Source organism: Lacerta agilis, chromosome 11 (genome assembly GCF_009819535.1).
Source record: "Lacerta agilis isolate rLacAgi1 chromosome 11, rLacAgi1.pri, whole genome shotgun sequence".
Lineage (NCBI taxonomy): Eukaryota > Metazoa > Chordata > Lepidosauria > Squamata > Lacertidae > Lacerta > Lacerta agilis.
In genome coordinates this window covers 45,123,709-45,146,460 of record NC_046322.1, presented here as the reverse complement: position 1 = coordinate 45,146,460, position 22,752 = coordinate 45,123,709, and the positions used below count along the sequence as shown (strand labels likewise).

At 41.4% G+C, this 22,752-nt stretch overlaps 1 protein-coding gene across 1 annotated transcript in view; it reads right to left on the bottom strand.

Annotated features, from left to right (window-relative positions):
• Window positions 1-1,941: 1,941 nt before the first annotated feature.
• The window catches only part of PRR16 (proline rich 16), a 119,758-nt gene continuing 98,947 nt past the window's right edge, over window positions 1,942-22,752 (bottom strand). Inside the window, exon 3 of the transcript XR_004427546.1 lies at window positions 1,942-2,940. The gene's annotated coding sequence lies outside the window, so the exon portion shown is untranslated. The remainder of the gene's footprint in view (window positions 2,941-22,752) is intronic.

Sequence of the window (22,752 nt, the reverse complement as noted above, 5' to 3'; positions counted from 1 at the left end):
CAAAATATGTACAACTTGAAACCAAGATGGCCTGTACCACATCATATTTCTGCATTCTTGACATCCTTCTTGCAGGACTACGATTCAACTGGCGAGGTAAGAGATTGGTATCTCAAGATTCTCTCGGTGCCTCTTTTTTTCTGTAGGTGAGTGCATAAAATTATACACAGTATAGAGAACTCAGGAAAAAGGAAAATATATAATTTTATTCAAAACAACTTGAGCATCAAAGGAATCTATGAACTGATAATAACAAAATACTGCACTGGATGGATACAGGGACTCTTCCTGTTTGCAGATTATGGATGAGATTATCAAGCAATTTCTCGCTCTTTGATCCCCCAATTCAGCAATGGCATCTTTAACAGAACCATATTGTAACAGTTTGGAAATAAATAAATTTATGCAATGCAATGCAAAAGTCATGTGATAGAATGTGTCATGTGTAATTTAAGAATCAAGCCTCCTTACAAATTGTTTTAGCGTCCAGAATCTAAAGCAGGGATGAGCAACCTATAGTCAGTCATATAGTTGCATAAAAAGCCCCATATTATATTTTTGCAACTTGTGGTCAGTTGTTAGAATCCTGAGATTCCCAAATTGCATGTAAAAGAACCAAGTAAGGTTTTAGCCCTCATTGTCGTGAAGAGAAGATCATGATGGCAACAAATATTAAAGCCTGAAAATATGTGTATTTTAAGGAATAAAATACTTGTGGAAAGAATCACAAATCTTTGTATCCAAATTAAGTTCTAAGAAATTTGGTCTTAAGAACTGGCATTTGAACTTGATGTGTATGTATATCAAATGAAGGGCAACACAGATAAGAATGAATTGACCTCTCTTTGAGTTTCTAGATTGCACTGACAACATTCAGGAGTAACACATAAGAGAAGAAAAAATATCACTTGTGAAAATGTTCCAAGTCCACCAGGCTGAATTACTGGTCAGCTTTTTGCAACAACTTCTGAACAACTGCAATCAATGTAACATGACCAGTATGGATTGGCATTGATTCTATTTATGAAAATGATATGCAAATGATGGAACTGTGCTGCAGCTCCTGATTGTTCCAGCAAACATTCTGGGCACTGGAAAATTGATGGGTAGTTTAGGGCATGCTGGCAATTCTGATCAACCAACCAGACAGCATGCAGTTATGGGGCTTAGGAGGATACTTCACAGCTGATCCTTCGCATCCCATTCCAGCTCCATCCTAGTCCACGCAGTGTGGCTTGTACTAAGGGCAGATTAGATGCCCTGCTGTAATGCTTTGGAGGGTGTCTCCCATTGCCCTGCTGTACAGGTGCAAATCTAGGACACACATGGAGCAGAGGCACTATGTAAGGGGCTGGGCATTCCTGCTGACTGCATTATGCAGTCCTTTCGTACACGCAGAGGCCATATCCTGCACTGTGTACAAGCAAGCTCACCGTTGCTAAAGACGCTGTCCACTCCTGAATCAAAATTATCTGCTACAACTTTCAAGCAAACTACATTTAACTAAATACTTCCTTGGGAATATTAAAAAATAACCTATGTGTTGAGATTAAAAATTAAAATACAGCCTTTCTGGATATCCATACATATTTTCCAGTAGAAATATACTTTATAATTCTACAAACAACATTTTATATTAAAGCTTTCAGTCTGCAAATCATTATGATTTAACATGGCAAAACAAGTGTTTTGGTTCTTGTCTTTAAAACTCCCTTTTTGGTGAAGGAGATTGGAAGGGGCACAACATGGACAAATAATGGGAATCAGCAAAAATAAGTGATTGCAAATGATACAAACACCACATTTATTTAGAAAAATAAACCGAAAATGCCTGTTTAGCTGGTACATTTTCCATGAAGGACAGATAATTGGCTATAAAAATGTTATGTGTCAAATATGTAGTAGAAATGTTTTTGTTTTTTCTCCTTTCATTTATCCTGTTAAATGGGAGGGTACTGTCAACGTGAGCAGTATAGGTCAATTTCTTTGTTACATGATACAAAAATGTATTAAAAATTAGATCTGTTCTAAAATCCATGTTAGCCTGTTGATGCCTTTTCTATTATTTTTTATTATATCCCAGGCTTAAGGAGCAACAATTTGCCTTGTGAGAAAGATTCCAAATGTGAAGGGATAGAAGGGCATTAACTTTTCTTCACTTTTGATGATGGGCTTTTAATCTCCTGTAGAAGCCCCTCAAGGTACATCTTCCTCCGGGCAGAAATTTCATGAGGCCATCTGTGCAAATGATGGCCTACACATCATTCCCCTGAATGGAAGTGACAGTGCAAATATTAGAAGTGCATTGAGATGCAATCTGTAACAACTGAATTATTTCGGCAGAGGACAGGAAACAACACCTTTCCAAGCATTCTTTGAAGCATTCGTCCTTTCTTCATCTATGGCTTTGAATTTGCACAAGGGACAACAACGGCCTTCTCTTTCCACCCACGATGACAAATCTTTCATGGGGACAAAATGCACTGATTGCTCTTGAGTCGTTTAAGTGCTTCATCCTTTCATTCAGCTACATATATTTAAATTAAAAAAAAATTGGACACTTGCTGGACCAAGTGATTACTAACTGGCTGTTCTCAATTTCTTTGCATCGAATTCCATTTGCAGCAGGATCTGGAGATGGCTGTTTCTTAGACGGGGTAAGATTGTTACTCCTTTTTCTTCCTGTGTCAGAGTGAATGGTACTTAAGGCTGTGGCTTTTGTTAGGGTTCAGCTCAAAGCTGTTGGATATGAGTCCGGTGATTTAATGTAGATTACTCCAGTGATCAGTTGTGCTCTGGCTCAAGGGCTCCCGTGCTCTAAGAAGGATCCCTGTTGTTACAATTAAATATGGCCTGAAAGAAGTTGCTGTGTCGAAACTGTCATGGGAGAAATTGATAGACATGCCTCCAAAGGTTGACATTCCTTCTAGCCCGAAGGAGCTGCAAGGGAACAAAGAAACAAAAGAGTGGCATGTTACAAAACACATATTATATGTATATGCACACACATAGCCAGTTAAAATACCATCCCTTATTGGTGCTCATGCAGCTCTGAATGCTCAAACTGTTGTGAATCTGTCAGTTGCCAGTGTTCTGCCCCACTAAAAAGGTGCCAGCTTTGTCTCAATGCCTCCTGTTGAGTTCTATGGGCCAAAATAAAAGAGCTGGAATCCTGGAGATCAAACTTGTTTCTGACTCCAGATCCCGAAAAATGTTTCTACCCCAATAACGTCCCTCAGAGCATACCTTTCGCTTCTCTGAAACATGCTGGTCTTCATTGTGGACAAAGTAGCATGGAAAACTTGATTTCAATGGGATTAAAATGCATACTAAACCACTATGATCCCCCCCATAAAGCAGTAAAAAAAATGTATGAAATAAATAAACGAACACTGCTAGACTCAGAGGTTCCAACTTGAATGAAGTATTTGGGGGAAGGTAAGCCTTGCCCCAGGACGCGGGTGGCGCTGTGGGTTAAACCACAGAGTCTAGGGCTTGCTGATCAGAAGGTTGGTGGTTCGAATCCCCGTGACGGGGTGAGCTCCCGTTGCTTGGTCCCAGCTCCTGCCCACCTAGCAGTTCGAAAGCATGTCAAAAGTGAAAGTAGATAAATAGGTACCACTCCGGCGGGAAGGTAAACAGTGTTTCCGTCCGCTGCTCTGGTTCACCAGAAGTGGCTTTGCCACATGACCCATAAGCTGTACGCCGGCTCCCTTGGCCAGTAACGTGAGATGAGCGCCGCAACCCCAGAGTCGGACATGACTGGACCTAATGGTCATGGGTCCCTTTACCTTTAAGCCTCGCCCCACATAATTGATCACATGATGTGGTGCGCGCACACTATTTGAATGGCGATGCCCATCTACTGTGGAAGGGCCAGCCCCCTCAAATCCTTTATGGGGAAGCCAAGGGACCTTAGCCCCTACGAGTTGGCTCCTATGGCTGGAATCTTGGCTTTATCAGTAAAATACCATTCCGGTGAAATCACGAGTCACATCTGTTTCTTTGAGGCAAAAACCATATGGATATTTTAGAAATGTACCATGAAATTCTTTGAATGGCTGTTCAAAAGATAAGTCCCACTGAATTCCATGAAACTTACTTCCAGGTAATCAGGGATAGGATTTCAACCTGATGGGGTTTTCCACATATTAAATTTATTTATATGTGGGTTGTCAGAAGTTACACAAGTCAGTCAGCAAACATGACCAGTGCTTGCTTAAAGAGAGGATTCACGGCCGGAGTGCACAGCTTCACACTATACATGCTTGCATTAAAGTTGCACAGCTTGAGAATTTATAAAACAGGTACCCGCAAGACTATTCTCATTCCGACTTCACACTTGGGGTGATCTGACATGCCATTTCAAATCCAGTTTATACAAAGAGCTCAATGACTAATCACTTATTCATCGCAGACTAACCATGGTCTTACCAGTAGCAGCTTTGCAGCCAAGGTCTGTTGCCACGCTCCATACTTCAGACCAAATTTTAATTAAACGTAGCTGTGAATACAGCTACAGTACCTGCTACTGCTTCAATACCCTGTCCAGTCCCTGAAGGAATCCTTACATATAAAATTATTCCTTAGGTCTTTTATTTTTAAGGAGAGCCTTTGGAAAGTCAAACCCCATTTCAAAGGAAGTTGTACTTCAAACAGAAGCCTCAGTACACTTTTAAATATAAATATTTCAAAAAGTCCTTCTATTAAATATTTGCTCAGCCTCTTTCTATGATAATGCTCTGCACAGGAAAGCTGGGGTCTGCTGAATCAGGACTATCTTCAGAAACACGTGGGTTCACCATTTCACAATCACAACCAGTTGGACAGCTGAGATAAACTCCTTCCAAAATCTTCCCAACCCTGAATATGGCATGTCCAATTTCAACATGTTGGGGTTTTTTTTTTAATTGCACACAGGAAGATTTTTAGTGAGCATAAAGAGAGATGACCAATGCCTTCATGTCCTGCTTGTCATGAATACATACATATATCAGTTTATTTGTATATTGCCTTTCCACAGTTAAAACCATGATCAAGGCAGATTACAAAAAAATGCATAATTCAAAACATAACAAAAGTAGTCACGAACAATAACTAAAAAATCAAAAAGTATGCAACCAATGTTTTTGTTTAAAAAAAATTACACATAAATCATAGAGCTGGAAGGGACCCCAAAGGTCATCTTTCTAGTGTAACCCCCTGCAATGTAGGAAACTCAGCTAAAACATCCATGACAGATGGCCATCCAACCTCTGCTTAAAAACCTCTGAGGAAGGAGAGTCCACAGCCTCCTGATACTAAAAATGAATATTGATCACAGCAACAGCCCACCCTCAACAAAATCACCTGACCAATACCCCTGCCCAAGAAGGTTCAGCAGCCTCAGCTTTCATAGCAGGAGTCAATCAGGGCCCCACCCTCCCAGGCCAGGTGAGAAAAGGCCAGCAAGGCAGGGAGCAAGTCTTCCAGTACTCACGGCCAAGATGTCGGCTCCCCACAGACATCATGTTGGGAAACTGTGGAAAACAGGGTGCTGAGCAAGATGACGGTGTCTGAGTGTGTGACGGGGCAGACCTATGGAGCCACCCTCTTAACACCTGTGCTGTGGCTGCTTACCTGAAAAGGGTTGAGATGGGATGAGCTTGTGGGCACACAGTTGCACCAACATGCAGTGGCGGAGCTTCATGCTCCGGCAACAGGGGACGGAGGGCAGGTGGGGGTGTGGCTGGTGCATGTCCTGGGGGCGTGGTGCACTTCCTGGGGGTGTGACGCGCCGCCTGCGTGGCGCCCAGCGGGATCACACTGCCAGGGGCGGTGCACTCCCCCGCCCCCCTCTTCTTCCGCCAGTGCCAACATGCAGTTCCAATCTTGGCACTGTCTGGCACCAACCCCGTCAGACAAGCAGCAAACAAACTGCCTTGCCTACTGTTAAATAGGTCTTTTATCTGGCACCTCTATCATATACTATTGATAAATCTAGCTAGTAGCAGCTTTTGAAGGATTTAGAGACAGGCCTCGACCAGTTGTACTACCTGCTATCCGCAAAATGGAAATGTCAGGGATTAATAAACGTTGCACTTATATGTTTTCTACCACTGAATTTTGTGCAAACAAACAGGGACGGTCTAAGAATTAAACTCGAGAACAGGGATTCACGTACATTTGTGATGGCTGGGAGAAATGAAACACACACACACACACACACAAACACACACACACGCCACAGCACTGACAACATGCAGACCTGGATGTATTCTAGGCTGATGTGAAAGATGCTGAGTTTACAAGTTTTGAAAGGCTGCAGAAACTTGCAACTGTCTGGGATCAGAAAGTAAATGTGCGTTCTTTACAGCTCACTTATTATCATCAATAATGAATATTCTGTAATTGGATCTTAGTTAAAAATTCTGTTGATGCAAGGAGCCAAGAGAGAATCCATAGCACTTCCCTGCAGCTATTTTGGTTCTTTGTCTGGAACAGGGGGTGTTACATAGCAACATTTCCCCCTTCAATAAAACAGGGACTAGGATTCTCAACTCAAGACAAATTTTCAGAATGATGCATACAGTAATTGGTGAAGTCCACCCCCCCCCCGAAGCTCGAGATTAAATTGACATAATAGGAAAACATGCGGGCGTTAATTATTGCAGCAGTATCCAATTCCGCAAGGAACTTTTGAACAGATGGATGTAATTTTAAACATACATTAAAAAATAATAATATGACATTGCAATTGTGTTTGTATGTAGCCCTACTGAAGAAAGTTTGAGAACTCTTCTGGAGCTTTACAACTTTGTTTTTGTTTGTTTTTCCTTTCAAGGAAGGATTGTGATTATTATTATTATTATTTTTTTACTCCCAATCAGAATTAGATGACATTTGCAGGGTGAATCCTGCTAAATTTCAGAAATGGTGCAGTAATATTTCCATGATTTGGGATGGGTAAAAAAGAATCACTGTGGTCAATGGTAGACATAAGAGAGATGCCATTGGGTAAAAAAACCTGATGAACTATGGACAATTAGGTCCATGGGGCTTTTTCTGCCTCACACATTTAAAATTGATTTGGCAGCAGCAAGAACTAAAACAGACTTGCTTTCCGCATAACGGCATCCCCTCTGAGTAGAAGGTTGATTCAACAGTCACAACAGTGCGCTTTGTGGTATTTCAGATTTAAGCAAATTGCAATTCCTCTTATGTATAGAAAATAACATTTTGTTCTCTTCTAAATAAACCAACTTGCCTCCATCAGTTCTGCCTTATCCTTGTACGATTGAACACATGTGAATGTGTGAATTCATACACAGGCTGGAACCAACATGTTGCCCCAAGATATCCTCTACAATGAAGCCTGGGTTATCATGGCACTGTATGACTGACAATTTATTTAATTTCTACCCCACCTTCCCTCCCAAAGGACTCCAGGGTTGCAAACGGACCAAAGAACCTTCATATAATCCTTCCATATTGTAAGTGCAAAACTGGTTGTGCAGAGTATTAAGAATTGAGCCACCGCATAAGAACATACAGCTCTGACTGCTATTTTCCCATTCCCAGAGTGATCAGAAGTGAAATGGAATCGGAATTGTATTGAAAAGAACAAACAAGTCAAATGCGAATTGCAAAACGTATTTCTTCAGCCCCCACTAAGGCAGATGGGCAAGTTTTGTAGCACAAATTTGAGTGCTGGGAGAGTAGCCGCTAGTATCAAAGGCTAATAAATATGCTATACCAAAGCCTGGAAAGAAGGTCATTTTGCATAATCCAAGAACACCGATATTTTTACAACCTAATATTTGTACAGCTGACAGGCATCATTATACTAAACTGGATCTATGCATAGCTTGTTTCGAAGAAACTCAAGAGTTTTATAATCCCACAACAACCCATAACTGATGGTTAGGCTGGGAGAGAGTGACTTGACAGGGTCCTCTAACAGTGCAATCCTATACACGTCTAATCAGAGGTCCAGATCAGCAGGTACAGGGTTGTATCCTATGGAACCTTCAAAGCTCAGTGTAGATATGAACCAGAAGTATTGTTCAAAATTACATATATCCTAAGTCAAATGCTTTGAATTGCAGCTGGACAGGGAAAGGCATTTGACAATTTCGTCTTCTTTATTCATCTACCCAGGGTAATGCATCAGTGAAGACAAATGGCAGGTAGAAGCCCATAAATGTTGTTTACCTCAGAGCCCAACATTTATCTCATTCTCCCCAATTTCTGCCAATTCTTTTCTCTCTTCTCCAACCAGAATACACATCATTTAAGCACTAAGCAAGATAGAAACTGCTCCAGCAGCATGCGGCAGTGCAAGGAGAGAAGATTGCTTTCGGGAAGTTTTAGTTTCCAACGAAAGCTATATTGCTATACTTCCTTTTTTAAAAAATGTGCTGTTAGAAAGTTGCCCAGACTGTCTGAAACCCTTCTGAGTGGAGGCTACCTTCCAAATGATAAGGAAATCTGCCTTTGTCGAACCTAAGGCTTTCAGGGATTCAGTGCGAACAAATGCAGGATTACTTAAGTGGGTCAACTCAATCCCAATGGTGGTTAGTGCTCACTAGATATGTTGGGGTTACTGGGAGGTCATGGAGATGGGGCCAATGAGGAAATGGATGTGTGGCCTGCTTCCAGTTTTCTCTCTATCCTCCTCCCTTGCAAATATGTATGAATATATAAGCATGGCAGTTTTTACAATATAGTACTTAGCTAAACTAGATTTTGTCTTACTTTGCTTCAGGAGTCCCCACTTTCACGGCTGCTTATCGGATAGGAAAAATGTTGTGTGGCCTCTACCTCTTCTGTTTCTCTCCCTACCCTCCACTCTTGCAAAGAAATAGTGATCGCTTAAGTGTTGCAATGGTAGTTAGTGCCTAAGTAAACTTTAAAGTCCTATGCTTGTGCTCATGAATAATCCCCACAGAACACAGAGGGGTTTACTTAAAGGTAAAGGTACCCCTGACCATTAGGTCCAGTCGCAGACGGCTCTGGGGTTGTGGTGCTCATCTCACTCTATAGGCCGAGGGAGTCGGCGTTTGTCCACAGACAGCTTCTGGGTCATGTGGCCAGCATGACTAAGCCACTTCTGGCGAACCAGAGCAGTGCACAGAAATGCTGTTAACCTTCGCGCCAGAGCGGTGCCTATTTATCTACTTGCACTGGTGTGTTTTCGAACTGCTAGGTTGGCAGGAGCAGGGACTGAGCAACGGGAGCTCACCCCATCGCAGGGATTTGAACTGCCGACCTTCTGATCGGCAAGCCCTAGGCTCTGTGGTTTAGACCACAGGGCCACCTGCGCTGAACAAAACCAAATAGGACTGTCAGCAACTACCACTGCTTATAAGAATAATCATAATTTTATTATTTATATGCTGCCGGTCAGACTGGGTTGCCGCCACTCTGCTTGCAAAGTTTGTTTTAAAAAAGGAACAAAATAGTTCAGTTCAAGTTCATCCAAATGCACTTTTTAGTTTGTAATGCAAAGAACAGAGAAGGGACTGTACTATAGCTTTGTGGAGTTTTGGCAGGTGGGCAGTGCCCTAACTGCACTGAATGAAGGGCCTTCATTGCCTACATACATTGGTGCAGGACATTGTGGCTTACGTAGTGAGTAGTGCTCCTTATCAGGCACACATCACCCCAGTGCACTGGTTGCAAATTAGCCACTCAAACAGTTTTAAGATCTTGCTATTTGCATATCTAGCTTTAAACAGCTCTGGACCAGGTTACCTGAAACAACCACTGGCTGGTAAGAGCATCAATACCAGCAAATGGAATCTGGATAGTTTTGCCATTTTCCTGGTAATTATCGGCTTATGGTAACATGGAGAAAAGCTTTTTCACCTAGTGGCACCCATGTTGTGGAATGCTCTCCCTGCTGAAAAACAAGAGGCGCCACTGGCCTTCCACTGGATCCTGAAGACGCAGTTGCTTAGACAAGCATTCCCCTGGTTTCCCGATCGAATGGTTTTAACTGCTTTTTTATAGTTATACTGTTTTATTGGGCTTGTTTCATTGTGCATTTTAATTATTGATACCTTTAATGTTTTGATGAAATAGTTTTATTGTGTATTTTAATTACACGGGGATGTATTTTTTTATATAATTGACTTTACCATTTCAAATTAATTAATTAATAATTAATAGTCATGGTATTGTTGCCTTGTTTGCTTTGAGGGAGCCCGTACATGTTAGGAGAAGAAGAAGGAAGACTACAAACAACAAAATTAGTATCAGTCGAAGTACTGCCATAAATTTGCTCCTCCCCAAAAAACAGCTTTTCAGTCTGTAAGATAACAGCTTCTACTTAAAGAATTACCATTTGTTTTAGGATAGGAATGTTTCTGGTTAAAAAGGAAAAGAAGCAGGCCTGGAAACAGTGGCTCTCAAACTCCACCTCTATGATCTGCCCAGTTACGCCCAAACAAGATTGTCCTGATTGGATGTGATTCCCCGCCCCCCGCCCCCGTTTACTACTACCCTGTTCAAGCTTAAGCAATTTTTTTGGGGGGGGGGAATCTTTGCTACTATGACTGTAGCATGGCAGGGACACTTAATAGTTGAAGGATAAATGGAAGCTCTTTATTCAAGGAATGTGCTTAGTGTAAGTATTGAAAAGCTTCCGAACATTACCTGTTTTATTCAGCTAATACATTTCTGATGCCTACTGTTCACAAGCTCTTGGGCTTAGTAATAGGATTAGTGAAGTTTCTATTGGTTCTGAGGAAATAACCAATTTTCCACTCATCGCTTTGAACACCCACATGAATATGTAGCAGCTTACTAGCCACATCCATACTTTGTGTCTGATGAATGGAATTTGAATAAAATGGGGACTTAAATAGCAGTAGGCTGGACTAGATGTTCTATATATTGAATTCTGTAAGGCTGGGGTGGGGAATCTGTGGGCCTCCACATGTTATTGAACTACCCAACTCCCATCAGCCCCAGCTGATATAGCCAATGGCCAGAGATGATATCTGGAGGGTCACGGGCTTCCTAGCCTTACAGTAGCTATTTAGAACAGAAAAGTATGAAGAGTGAAACCTGCTGTTTGCATATTATAAGGTCCGAGAGCCCTTTCAGTGCTTCAGTACGAGAGAGAGTCCGTCCATCCCCCACCCCCAAGAAATGTATTTAAGGCTTTTCAACCAAGCCACAGATGGTACTCTTGCTGCTTCAAAGTCCTCACAAAGCATTTCATTCTCTGCATGAGACAGATTGCTGAACCTGTCAGAGAATGCTGGCATAGGATCTGATTAACAAAGAAGGTTAGATGGCAAAAATCAATGCGGCAGCATAGAAGAAGCTGCTACCCTGAACTAACGGTACGAACTGTCAAGCAATGCATTTTGTTACATTTCCTTACATCCAGGAATGGTTTGTTCGTAGGCTTGCATTGGAAAGAACTCGCTCAACAAACAAGGAAAGCTAAAAATTAGAGAATCAGTAAGGTGTTGTTGTTTTTCCAAAGGATTTGGGGCTATGGGTTTTTCCATATGTCTATAAGCTCCCTTGTTATTTGCTGGCACCTCAGCCTTCTGCTCCTTATAAGTACCACCAGTTTTTGTTGATTTGTTATACATGGGTGCGTCCAGTGACTTCAATAGAATTTGCCTGCACACAACTGTGAGTAGGTCCACAGCATCTGACTGCATCCTTTGAAAACAATGGAGGTACTCATGTATGAAGGGAAATTATTGATGGGGTCTCTGAAAAGCATGCTTTGTTCATACATCTGTATGCATCTTTTCCTAAAGCAATGTATTTTATTTTATTTTTTAAAAAAAGTTTAAAAGTGTATGTTTTAACATGCATGCATGTACACAGAAAATAGTAAGAGACGGGTCTGTCATAAGACTCGTAGACTGAAATGCAGAATATAGCAAGAACGCACGTGAATGATTATAATCCAAAGCAAACATCAACTTCCTGTTGAGGTTTATAATCTACTGTCAGGAGCATAGGTCAGATGATCTGCTCCTACAGTATGAACAGAAATCAGGCAGGGCGTTATGCCAGGGAGCAAGCAAGCCTGAAGGAACAAAATGAGCTAGCAAGGTGCACAGCCTACAAGCTGGAAACAGGGAAGTCTGACTTTGCTAGTGATAAATTGCTCAGATGATGAGTTAGGAAGGAGATGCTGTGATGAAACAGGTGGATTTGAGTCCCGAATGCACTGCTGTGCAGACTTCAGAATTGTGAGATCTGCTTTGGAGGTGAAAAAGGGGGGGACCCTAAAACCATGAGATCCAGAAATGAGGATCTGGTGTAAAAGTCCAGGAGCCCATGGTCCTTCCATAAAAAGAAATACATTATTGGTTTACCCAGCCTTCATCATTTCAGTAACAGAATGTGTTGGGGTGTGTGTGTGGCATTTTGTTCTGGGAGAAAGAAATTCTTGCCTATCTACTTCAAAATCATCAAGAGATTTACCTTTTGTCTACCCACTCAATAGATTTTAATCAATTACAGCAGATATTTTATGCCTTGCCTAACAAAGATTGGCTGCTGTTGGCTACTTCTATCCAAGGAAAAATGCTAGATATTGGCATTAGGAGCTTTTGCTCCCTGGGTGAAGGGGACAGGTAAGGAAGTTTGCTGATTACAGAAGAACCAAATATGGCTGCGTGCATTTAAGGTGGTTGAGAAACCCAGATTACTTTGCTATGTCACAACACTGCCTAACATATTTACATGCCGGCCATTCCTATAACAAATGACCCTTTGGTGCCAGTCTGGGCAAGAGAATCTAGCTCACTTCTGGAAAGGGAGACTTTGGTTTGACATTCCTGAACCAGCTAGTAAAAATCGAACTTCTCTTTCAAGACAAGGTGGAGGGTCTTCCTATACACAACACTGACAGTATCAAGTTATCTTTCACTAATGATTTGATGACGTCTTCAAGAGCAGTAAAACACACATCAGCAATAAGGGTAGGAAGGTGTTTGGTGTTTTGATCGCAGGCTGTATACCCAAGTGGATAACTAAGAATGACGGTGGTTGTGGATGACTAATCCCCTAGTGTGTCTGGATTTACTGAACTGAAGCTTATCATTCATGCTTTCTTGTAAAACGAATTAACCCAGAAAAACAGAGCAATCTAAAATCCATAGTTAACAATTAAACATGCTTTACGAAGAAGTCCACATGATTTCCATTAACCATTTCCATTCATTCCCTCACCCCCATTTTTTTCAGACAATGTGCATAAAGGAAAAACCTGGAAAATGTGATGAATAATCTCAATAAGGCAAGTATGAAAATGCAGAGGGAACAAAATAAAGGTTGTGTCTTTTATGAGGTCTCCTAAGATACTGTGAATATATATGAATCAACCTTTAGATTGGATTTTGTAGGGGAGAAAATTATCTGCTTATTGCATTTGTAACATGCCTTTCTTCCCTGAAGAAACTCAAGGTGGCAAATTGGATTTCCCAGGTTGTTTTCCATGCTGGCACTCCTCCTCCCAGTGCGGCTGAGTTTCAACATTGTTGAACTATATGTCTTTCCCTTATTCTCAATGGGATACCTCCAATTGTGGTGGAAGAGAATACAAGTCTGTTTCTTAAATTATTTCTTCATATGGAGAAGCAGGTACAAAAAAACCTCTCAAGCTTAGTCTTGGAACAACTTTCACATCATGAATTGCTATTTTTTATTCTGAACATTCCACTGAGGTACTTATTTTTTCCCCTCTTCTGCAGCTTCTATTATGGCAGTCACATTTTTAAAAAGTGGATATGATACATTTCAATATTACTTAAGCAGGTGAAAACTGCGGTTTGATTTAAGATAGGTAAGATAAGATAGGTGGGTGTTTCTCAAAATGATTCTATTGCCAACTCTGCTCAAGTAAAATCAAAGACAGGTGTCATCAAAAGCTTGGAGCCTATTCATTTATCACAAAAGAAATGTAGTATGCAAGATCTCCAGCATGGAAAAGGAGGTCTTGTTATTTTTACAGCCAGTGCTTTTTTTTGGGGGGGGAGCATACCCCTAAACATTTTTTAAATCTAAGTTTGGCCTCATTGAGGGGCAGTATTTCAATATGATTAGGAAAATAAGAGTACCCCTAAACATTTTTTAAGGAAAAAAAAGCACTGTCTACAGCAGTTAACATGAACATTTGTTCTACCAACACAGCTTTCAGAAAATGTGGGTGTTTACATCTGCAATAAGTGATCAGGACAGGGCTCAGAAACCTCTGTGATGGCTCAGTGATGGATTTTTTGGTATTACTTTATCATTGTAAGCAATGTAACAGTCTTTCGCAAATGTAGTGAGAAGTGTTGAAAATGTGAACAATCAACCAGAAACAAAAAGCTACCAGTATCTGTAAGTTATGATCCCCTCACCCCCTGCTTAGGATAGATGTTATCAGTATGCTGTCAACTTACAACCCCCCCCCCCCTTTCCATCTGATTTCAGGGGAAATGCAGTAGTCCTGAATCAATATCTGAGACTGCGAGTTGAATACCGGTATATACTAAGAAAGCTTGCTCCGAACAGGATTTTTGGCAGTAAGGACTACTGACTCTGGAATAGGGATGCATCCTGCTCTGGATGAGGGTGGTACTTTTGAAGAAACAGGGATATAGTGTGAACGTCTTCCTGAATCCTGCTGTGGTTAGGAGACTTTTTGCTCAGGTTTGGCTAGTGTATTCACTGCAGATTGAGATGGCTGGTCTTGCCACAGTTACATATGCTCAGGTTTCTCCAAGCCATTCTAATATCCTCTGTGTGACACTGACCTTGAAAAGTGTACTGCAACTGGTGCTTTGAGGACACCACACTGATTTCAAATCAGCTGCACAGGATCACAATTTGTTTCCAGGCTCAGTTCAAGGTGCTGGTTTGTCCTCAAAATTTGTCCAGTTTCGTTGTGTGTTTTTAAAATTCTTTATTGTTTACGATGACTTTTGTTATGTTGCAGTTACGTATTTCCTTCATGTTGTAAGCTGCTTTGAGCATGCTTTGAACTATGGAAGGGCAACATAAACATAAAATTATGTGTATATGTATGTTCTTACCTTTAAGAGTTCAAATGGTTAGGAATAACCATCTCCTCTAGAGATGCTAATTAACTCACTCAATTTTTAAAAGTTTCACTGTTTTCTTCAGTTGCCATCACTGAAAGTGGTGCTATGGATTAATATAGCACGGTAAGGTTTGCAGAAGATAAGACTCCCTAGAAAAGACCCTGGTATTGGGAAAGATGGAGGGCACAAGGAGAAAGGGACGACAGAGGATGAGATGGTTGGACCGTGTTCTCGAGGCGACTAGCATGAGTTTGGCCAAACTGCGGGAGGCAGTGAAAGATAGGCGTGCCTGGCGTGCTCTGGTCTATGGGGTCACGAAGAGTCGGACACGACTGAACGACTGAACAACAAGGTTTGCAGCACCTTGTATCAACAGGTTTTGCTCCCTAATAATGGACATCCCTGGAGGGGGGGCAGGACCTGGCCATAGGTTTACAGGCTCTGGTAAAAATCTAGATTAGATTACTTTAATGCACTGTACCAGGGGTGGCCAGAAATGGCAACTGGTTTAATATGTAGCGGAAAGGCTCCTAACTTGCATGGATACTCAAGGATACCCTCCTCCCTGTTAAAAAAAAAGGTCTCCAATCAATGGAGAGGAAACTTTTGAAGTAGGGGGTCTCCTGTGCTCATGGGGGTTCCACCCCATATGCAGAATGGGAGTTCTAAAGCACATGGGGCGTTTTCACAAATACAAGAGGCTGCTTGCTTCAGATGGTCATCCTCCAGGGGTTGAACGACAACTGGAATAGCGACAAGGTGGAACTAACACTCATCTCAATGGGGGGGGGCATACATGTATATGCAACATGGAACCAGAATGTCTTAAGCATGACATACAGTGATGTATGCTATCAAAGAAAATGGAAGGTAACTGTAGGTGACAGCATGAATAGGGAATGTGTATTCCAAATAGAAACACGTAAAGAGCTCCTTTGCAGATACTAATTCTGGACCCGTATATCTTTAAGTATCCATAAGAAGAACCAGTTATTTCATGCTGGTGTCAAATTCTTCAAACTGACCTAGATTATGTTGTCTGTTATCAGCTACAATTAAAAAATATCTCATAACAAATGAATTTTGTAATGTCCAAACTATGTAACAGATATTATATTTTGCATATACACCTTGATTGATTTACGCTACAGTCCTATGAACGCTTATCCAAATGCAATGGGATTTATTTCTGAGTAAACTCACAATGGATTGAGTTGTAACCACCACCACCCCCCATATATATATATATGAGAGAGAAAGAAAATACAGTGGATGCTCGGGTTGCGAATGTGATCCGTGCGGGAGGTGCATTCGCAACCCACAGTGTCCATAACCCGTAGTTTCGCGTCTGTGCACATGCGGGTTGCGATTCTGTGCTTCTGGGCATGCACCGAAACCCGGAAGTAACCCGTTCCAGTACTTCCGGGTTCGGTGCGGTGCGCAACCCGAAAATGTGCAACCTAAAGCGGCCGTAACCCGAGGCATGACTGTACATAACACTTACCATGAATTCCATATATATTCAACTTTAGCAGAATGAAACTGAAAAGAGGTATTTTACTGCTGCTAGGAATGTTTTCTTCAACACTCATTTCAATTACGCTGTTCTAAATAAGCAACAAAAAGCAAATTCCTGAATTACTGCCAGCAGCATCAAACAGTCTGGGCCTGTCAAAGTGAAAGATGGCAAGCTAGAAAACAGAAAGAACGCTGTATTCTTTCTCTCTATCTCTGAAACACAAACATTAAAGTATGTATTCTATGATACCAAATATTCAGCACCAACACTATCTCTGATAAGGGATAATGCTCTGGGGAGGGGGGAGGGAAGAGGGAGCAAAGGGTTCAGACACATTTCCAGTGTCCACATGTCCCAGTGCCCCACAAGCTGCAGGCACACCACTGGGATGCACATCCTGATGTTCACCATTCACAGACACATTTATCATAAGGCTTCCAAAGGACTCGAACCAATGGCTTCAAGTAACAAGAAGGGAGATTCTGACTAAACACCTGAAAGAACTTTCTGACAGTAAGAGCTGTTCAGCAGTGGAATGGTCTCCCTTGGGAGGTTGTGGCCCCTGCTACCATGGAGATTTTAAAGCAGAGGTTGGATGACCATCTGTCATGGATGATTTAGCTGAGGTTCCTGCATTGCAGGGGGTTGGACTACATGACCTTTGGGGTGCCTTCCAACTCTACAATTCTATGATTCACCATCTATGTCCTTACCCCGCCCTCACCCACCTGCCCACAGACCAAAACTGTAAGCAGTACAGATCAGTTGAGAAAACTTGCCACAGAAGCCGATTCTCTGAGAATTTATGTTAGACGACTTTGGGACCACTTGCTGGAAACTTCCTCCATCCTTGAAAGGTGACTTGAATTTAGGAAGTAATGAAAACCAAGTTTCATGTAATTTTAAATTACTGCAAAAAGGTTTCAACTTGGGAAGCAATCAGACCGCAGCTCTTACGTAATTTTAAGCTATTTGCATTGCTACTTGCCTAAAGCAGCTGATCTCTCTCTCTTATTGCTCATCCAGTATTAAAATCTGCACACTCTCATCTATTCTGAACATTCTGTGTGATAGTACTTTGACTATCACATCATATTTATGCATTTCCATTTCTCAAAGGAGAACTGGGCCATATATAAAATGCATGCTCTGATGGCAGATGAACAGAACTCTAAGATCTGATCCAGCATTAGGAATGCATTTGTAACAGTTATATTAAAAGGATATACAAGATCCCTGCAAATGTGAAATAATGTTATGGAAAACTGTTTTAAAAGTAAAGAGGTACTCAACCTTTTTTGGTGTAATAAACCACAATGAAAATTACAGCAAACAACAAATTTTATGGCAGCAATTTTTACTTAAGAGATAATTTTTTACTGCGATGGATGGAATGGGGAGTATAATAAATTATACATTCTGATCAACTGTATGTCTCTGTCTTTTCCTTAACAAGACAAATGGCAGTTTTGGGAAGGGGAAACTTTCATTGGGAAAATAACATGGGAGAAGGGTTGACCTGCTAATTCCATCACAAAATTCCTAATCTGGATTAAGGCTGGCCAAAATTGAGAGACAGGATATCCAATTTCCATTTCCAATTTATCCAGCCTATGAAACTTGTGAATGATTGCGAATAGCTTATTATGAAATAGGAGAATCTAACGTAGAAAAGAAAAACAGCTGGATAGGCTTATTGCCATTCAGCAACCGTTATTGCTTTGCTCAGTAAAGCTTGATGTTTCATTCTGCAAAACTGCACTTAATCACCCTGTTCTCAGACTTTGCTGGTCCATGAGTATAATTTACCGGTACTAAGTATTTCCTATGCAGGAGGAAGAAGAGTGCATCAGTTTAATCCATTCATGCCCTGCTGATGGAGTGTGTACAAATTTTTGAGTGACAGAGGATTCTTCATTTAGGAGACAGGAAATATCATGGATTTTCAGTTACATGCAGACCAAGTTTGTGTTATGCCCCTATGTGGTAGTCACTTGATTAAGCAATTTTTCACCAATATATCAAACAAAAAGAGGGTTAAAGGTGTGTGTGTGTGTGTTTTTTAAGTTGCAATTTTCTACTCATCAGGAAGTGTCCCACTGACATCAGGGAGACTTACCTCTGAGTAGATATGCATAAGATTGTTCTGCAGAACACAAATCCACAAATACCATTGTCCCATTCAATGTACTTTCTGTATTGGTAACTAATATTATACTGCATTACTACATACAACATGGACAATCAACAGCCATTTAACAAAATAATGTATTCAATTTGTTGTTGTTGTTTAGTCGTTTAGTCGTCTCCGACTCTTCGTGACCCCATGGACCAGAGCATGCCAGGCACTCCTGTCTTCCACTGCCTCCCGCAGTTTGGTCAGACTCATGTTGGTAGCTTCGAGAACACTGTCCAACCATCTTGTCCTCTGTCATGCCCGTCTCCTTGTGCCCTTCATCTTTCCCAACATCAGGGTCTTTTCCAGGGAGTCTTCTCTTCTCATGAGGTGGCCAAAGTATTGGAGCCTCAGCTTCAGGATCTGTCCTTCCAGTGAGCACTCAGGGCTGATTTTCTTCAGAATGGATAGGTTTGATCTTTTTGCAGTCCATGGGACTCTCAAGAGTCTCCTCCAGCACCATAATTCAAAAGCATCAATTCTACGGCGATCAGCCTTCTTTATGGTCCAGCTCTCACTTCCATACTGAAGAAACTGAAACTGACCAATTCTATGAAGACTTACAACACCTTCTAGAAATGACACCAAAGAAAGATGTTCTTCTCATTATAGGGGATTGGAATGCTAAAGTAGGAAGTCAAGAGATAAAAGGAACAACTGGCAAGTTTGGCCTTGGAGTTCAAAATGAAGCAGGGCAAAGGCTAATAGTATTCTGTCAAGAGAACAAACTGGTCTTCACAAACACTCTTTTCCAACAACACAAGAGACGACTCTACACATGGACATCACCAGATGGGCAGCATTGAAATCAGATTGATTACCGGTATATTCTCTGCAGCCAAAGATGGTCAGCAAAAACAAGACCTGGAGCTGACTGTGGTTCATATCATCAGCTTCTTATAGCAAAATTCCAGCTTAAACTGAAGAAAGTAGGAAAAACCACTGGGCCAGTAAGACACAATCTAAATCAAATCCCTTATGAATACACAGTGGAAGTGAGGAACAGGTTTAAGGATTTAGATTTGGTGGACAGGGTGCCTGAATGTATTCAAAGACCTGCTTATATTCCATATATTGCTTGCCATTATTCTAAAGTATAAAATTCATGTTCCCAGGTTGACTATCTGGCTTATAAGCTATTATCAATGGAAGGAACGTCATTTTAAATTGTCCTTGTTTGGGGAAAGGCATGACTAGATTAGCTCTAAAATGCATAAATGATTATTTGGTACAACCAAGACTCTGTGGATATGTTTTTGTTCAAAAACCTTACAAAGTAAGTTATGTAAATGACAGTTCCTCTCCCTTCAGTATTAGTCTGAGACTAGCATTGCAGGTCAAAGATGAAAAGCAGCCCAATAAGATGCTTCCATGTCTCCAAATAAGCTAAATAAGCAATGACAAACCTAGACAGCATCTTAAAAAGCAAAGACATCACCTTGCCAACAAAGGTCCGTATAGTTAAAGCTATGGTTTTCCCAGTAGTAATGTACGGAAGTGAGAGCTGGACCATCAAGAAGGCTGATCGCCGAAGAATTGATGCTTTTGAATTATGGTGCTGGAGGAGACTCTTGAGAGTCCCATGGACTGCAAGAAGATCAAACCTATCCATTCTCAAGGAAATCGGCCCTGAGTGCTCACTAGAAGGACAGATCCTGAAGTTGAGGCTCCAGTACTTTGGCCACCTCATGAGAAGAGAAGACTCCCTGGAAAAGACCCTGATGTTGGGAAAGATGGAGGGCACAAGGAGAAGGGGACGACAAAGGATGAGATGGTTGGACAGTATTCTCGAAGCTACTAACATGAGTTTGGCCAAACTGCGGGAGGCAGTGAAGGATAGGCGTGCCTGGCGTGCTCTGGTCCATGGGGTCACGAAGAGTCGGACACGACTGAACGACTGAACAACAACAACATGTCTCCAAACTTATTTTTCTTTATTTTAAAAATATGTGACACAAATCTGTTCTAGCCTACTGGAAAATAAACTTCATTTGTTCTGGTTCAGCACTTTCTCTATATTTCTAACAAGCCCAAAGCCAACATACAAATAGTGATGCACTTTTCCGACTTCCTACGATAAATGTGTTGAAACTGTTATGTTTGTTATGAGCGAAATTTGCCAGTATTCAGTTCATAATAACGTGTTCTATTTTACTAATAAAAGTGATCACATTAAGTGTGCATTTGCTTGAGTGTTTCTTTTCCACTCTTCTGCCATAGAAACGGTTCCTGAGCTTGTCCATTTCCCTTCTGATGTCACCAGCACAGTCTGTAATTTTGTCTTGTTTGGTAAGGTCAGCAAAAGCAGCAGGAAGTCAAGCTATGAAACCACTGTATCCTCCTAGAACAGCTATCTTGTTGGCAGATCAGCAGGGAGACTATATTGACAGAAACCACAGACACCAGGCCTGAGGGTATCAACAAAATCAAGCGGCTCAAACTTTAAGGATTTCCCCAAAGTAACAGTGCCTTGGAAATCAATTATCAAGTGCTGTATTTATATATGTATGTCATGGTGATTATTTTTTTTACAGCCTTCTTTTTCAATTTTTAAGTCAAGAAACTAAATTTCCTAGAAGATTTTGTTGGAGCAACCCACTTCTCTGTCATGAAAAAACACTGGAACAACTTTTGAGAGATCAGCATTTGAGATGCTCTTTTCTCATGGAAATGAGTTCTGAAAATTTCTTTACAGACACTTAGGGCTTGCAAAAGCATCACTTCAAGCATTTGCCCTAAATTAGCTGCCATCTGCCACCACATTGTGCCAGATTCTATGTTAGAAGATAGATACATGTTGTAATTAGCCCCTAGTAGACAACAACTGGTTTCCTCTAGTGAGTTAAAGCTAAGTAGAACTACATTTAACAAACATTGCCTCTTGGTACAGAAGCCTAGGACATAATCTATGCAAAAGATATGGGAGAGGGATCAGCAATTTCCTATGTTCTACAATGAATCAATGGCAGACATGTTCACAGTTAAGTAGCTTTTAAGCAGCTGCTTTGTACCACCCTAATGTTGCACAAATTACACATTTATCCCACTCCTCGGGAATCTCAGTGTTTATATGAGCCTTTCTGTCTCCAGCTTCCCTAAACACTGCCTTTCTCTTTTGTATTGCAATGAAAGGCTGCCTAAATGTGTGCAACCCTAGAGAGAGGCAATGGAAGCCAGCAGGCATGGAGCTCAGTTTGAATTTGCCTTTCCACATGGATTCAGAAAACCAGGGTTACTCTGGCAAACAGTGGCTCTTGAGAGGATGTCAATTAGACAGGAATAGTTTGAATGAAGGGGTCTGTAGGCTGGACTCTGTGGTCACCAGTTCCTAAAAGGACAGTGGTAGAAGTTAAAGCTATGTTTTTTCCAGTAGTGATGTATGGAAGTGAGAGCTGGACCATAAAGAAGGCTGATCGCTGAAGAATTGATGCTTTTGAATTATGGTGCTGGAGGAGACTCTTGAGAGTCCCATGGGCTGCAAGAAGATCAAACCTATCCATTCTGAAGGAAATCAGCCCTGAGTACTCACTGGAAGGACAGATCCTGAAGCTGAGGCTCCAATACTTTGGCCACCTCATGAGAAGAGAAGACTCACTGGAAAAGACCCTGATGTTGGGAAAGATGGAGGGCACAAGGAGAAGGGGACGACAGAGGATGAGATGGTTGGACAGTGTTCTCAAAGCTACCAACATGAGTCTGACCAAACTGCAGGAGGCAGTGGAAGACAAGAGTGCCTGGCATGGTCTGGTCCAAGGGGTAACGGAGAGTCGGACACGACTAAACAACTGAACAACAACAGAAGAATATATTTGGTATTTAATCCTGTTCTATTATTCCCAACCACTATGAAAATGCACAAGTTACCACTTCTTTGGGCAAGTGATTTTAAAAGCCCAACATGCTTCATCAGACAAGGTGACATAGAATCATAGAATGGTAGAGTCAGAAGGCACCTCATGGGTCATCAACCCCCTGCAATGCAGCATTTCAACATGCAGTTCCCCATCCAA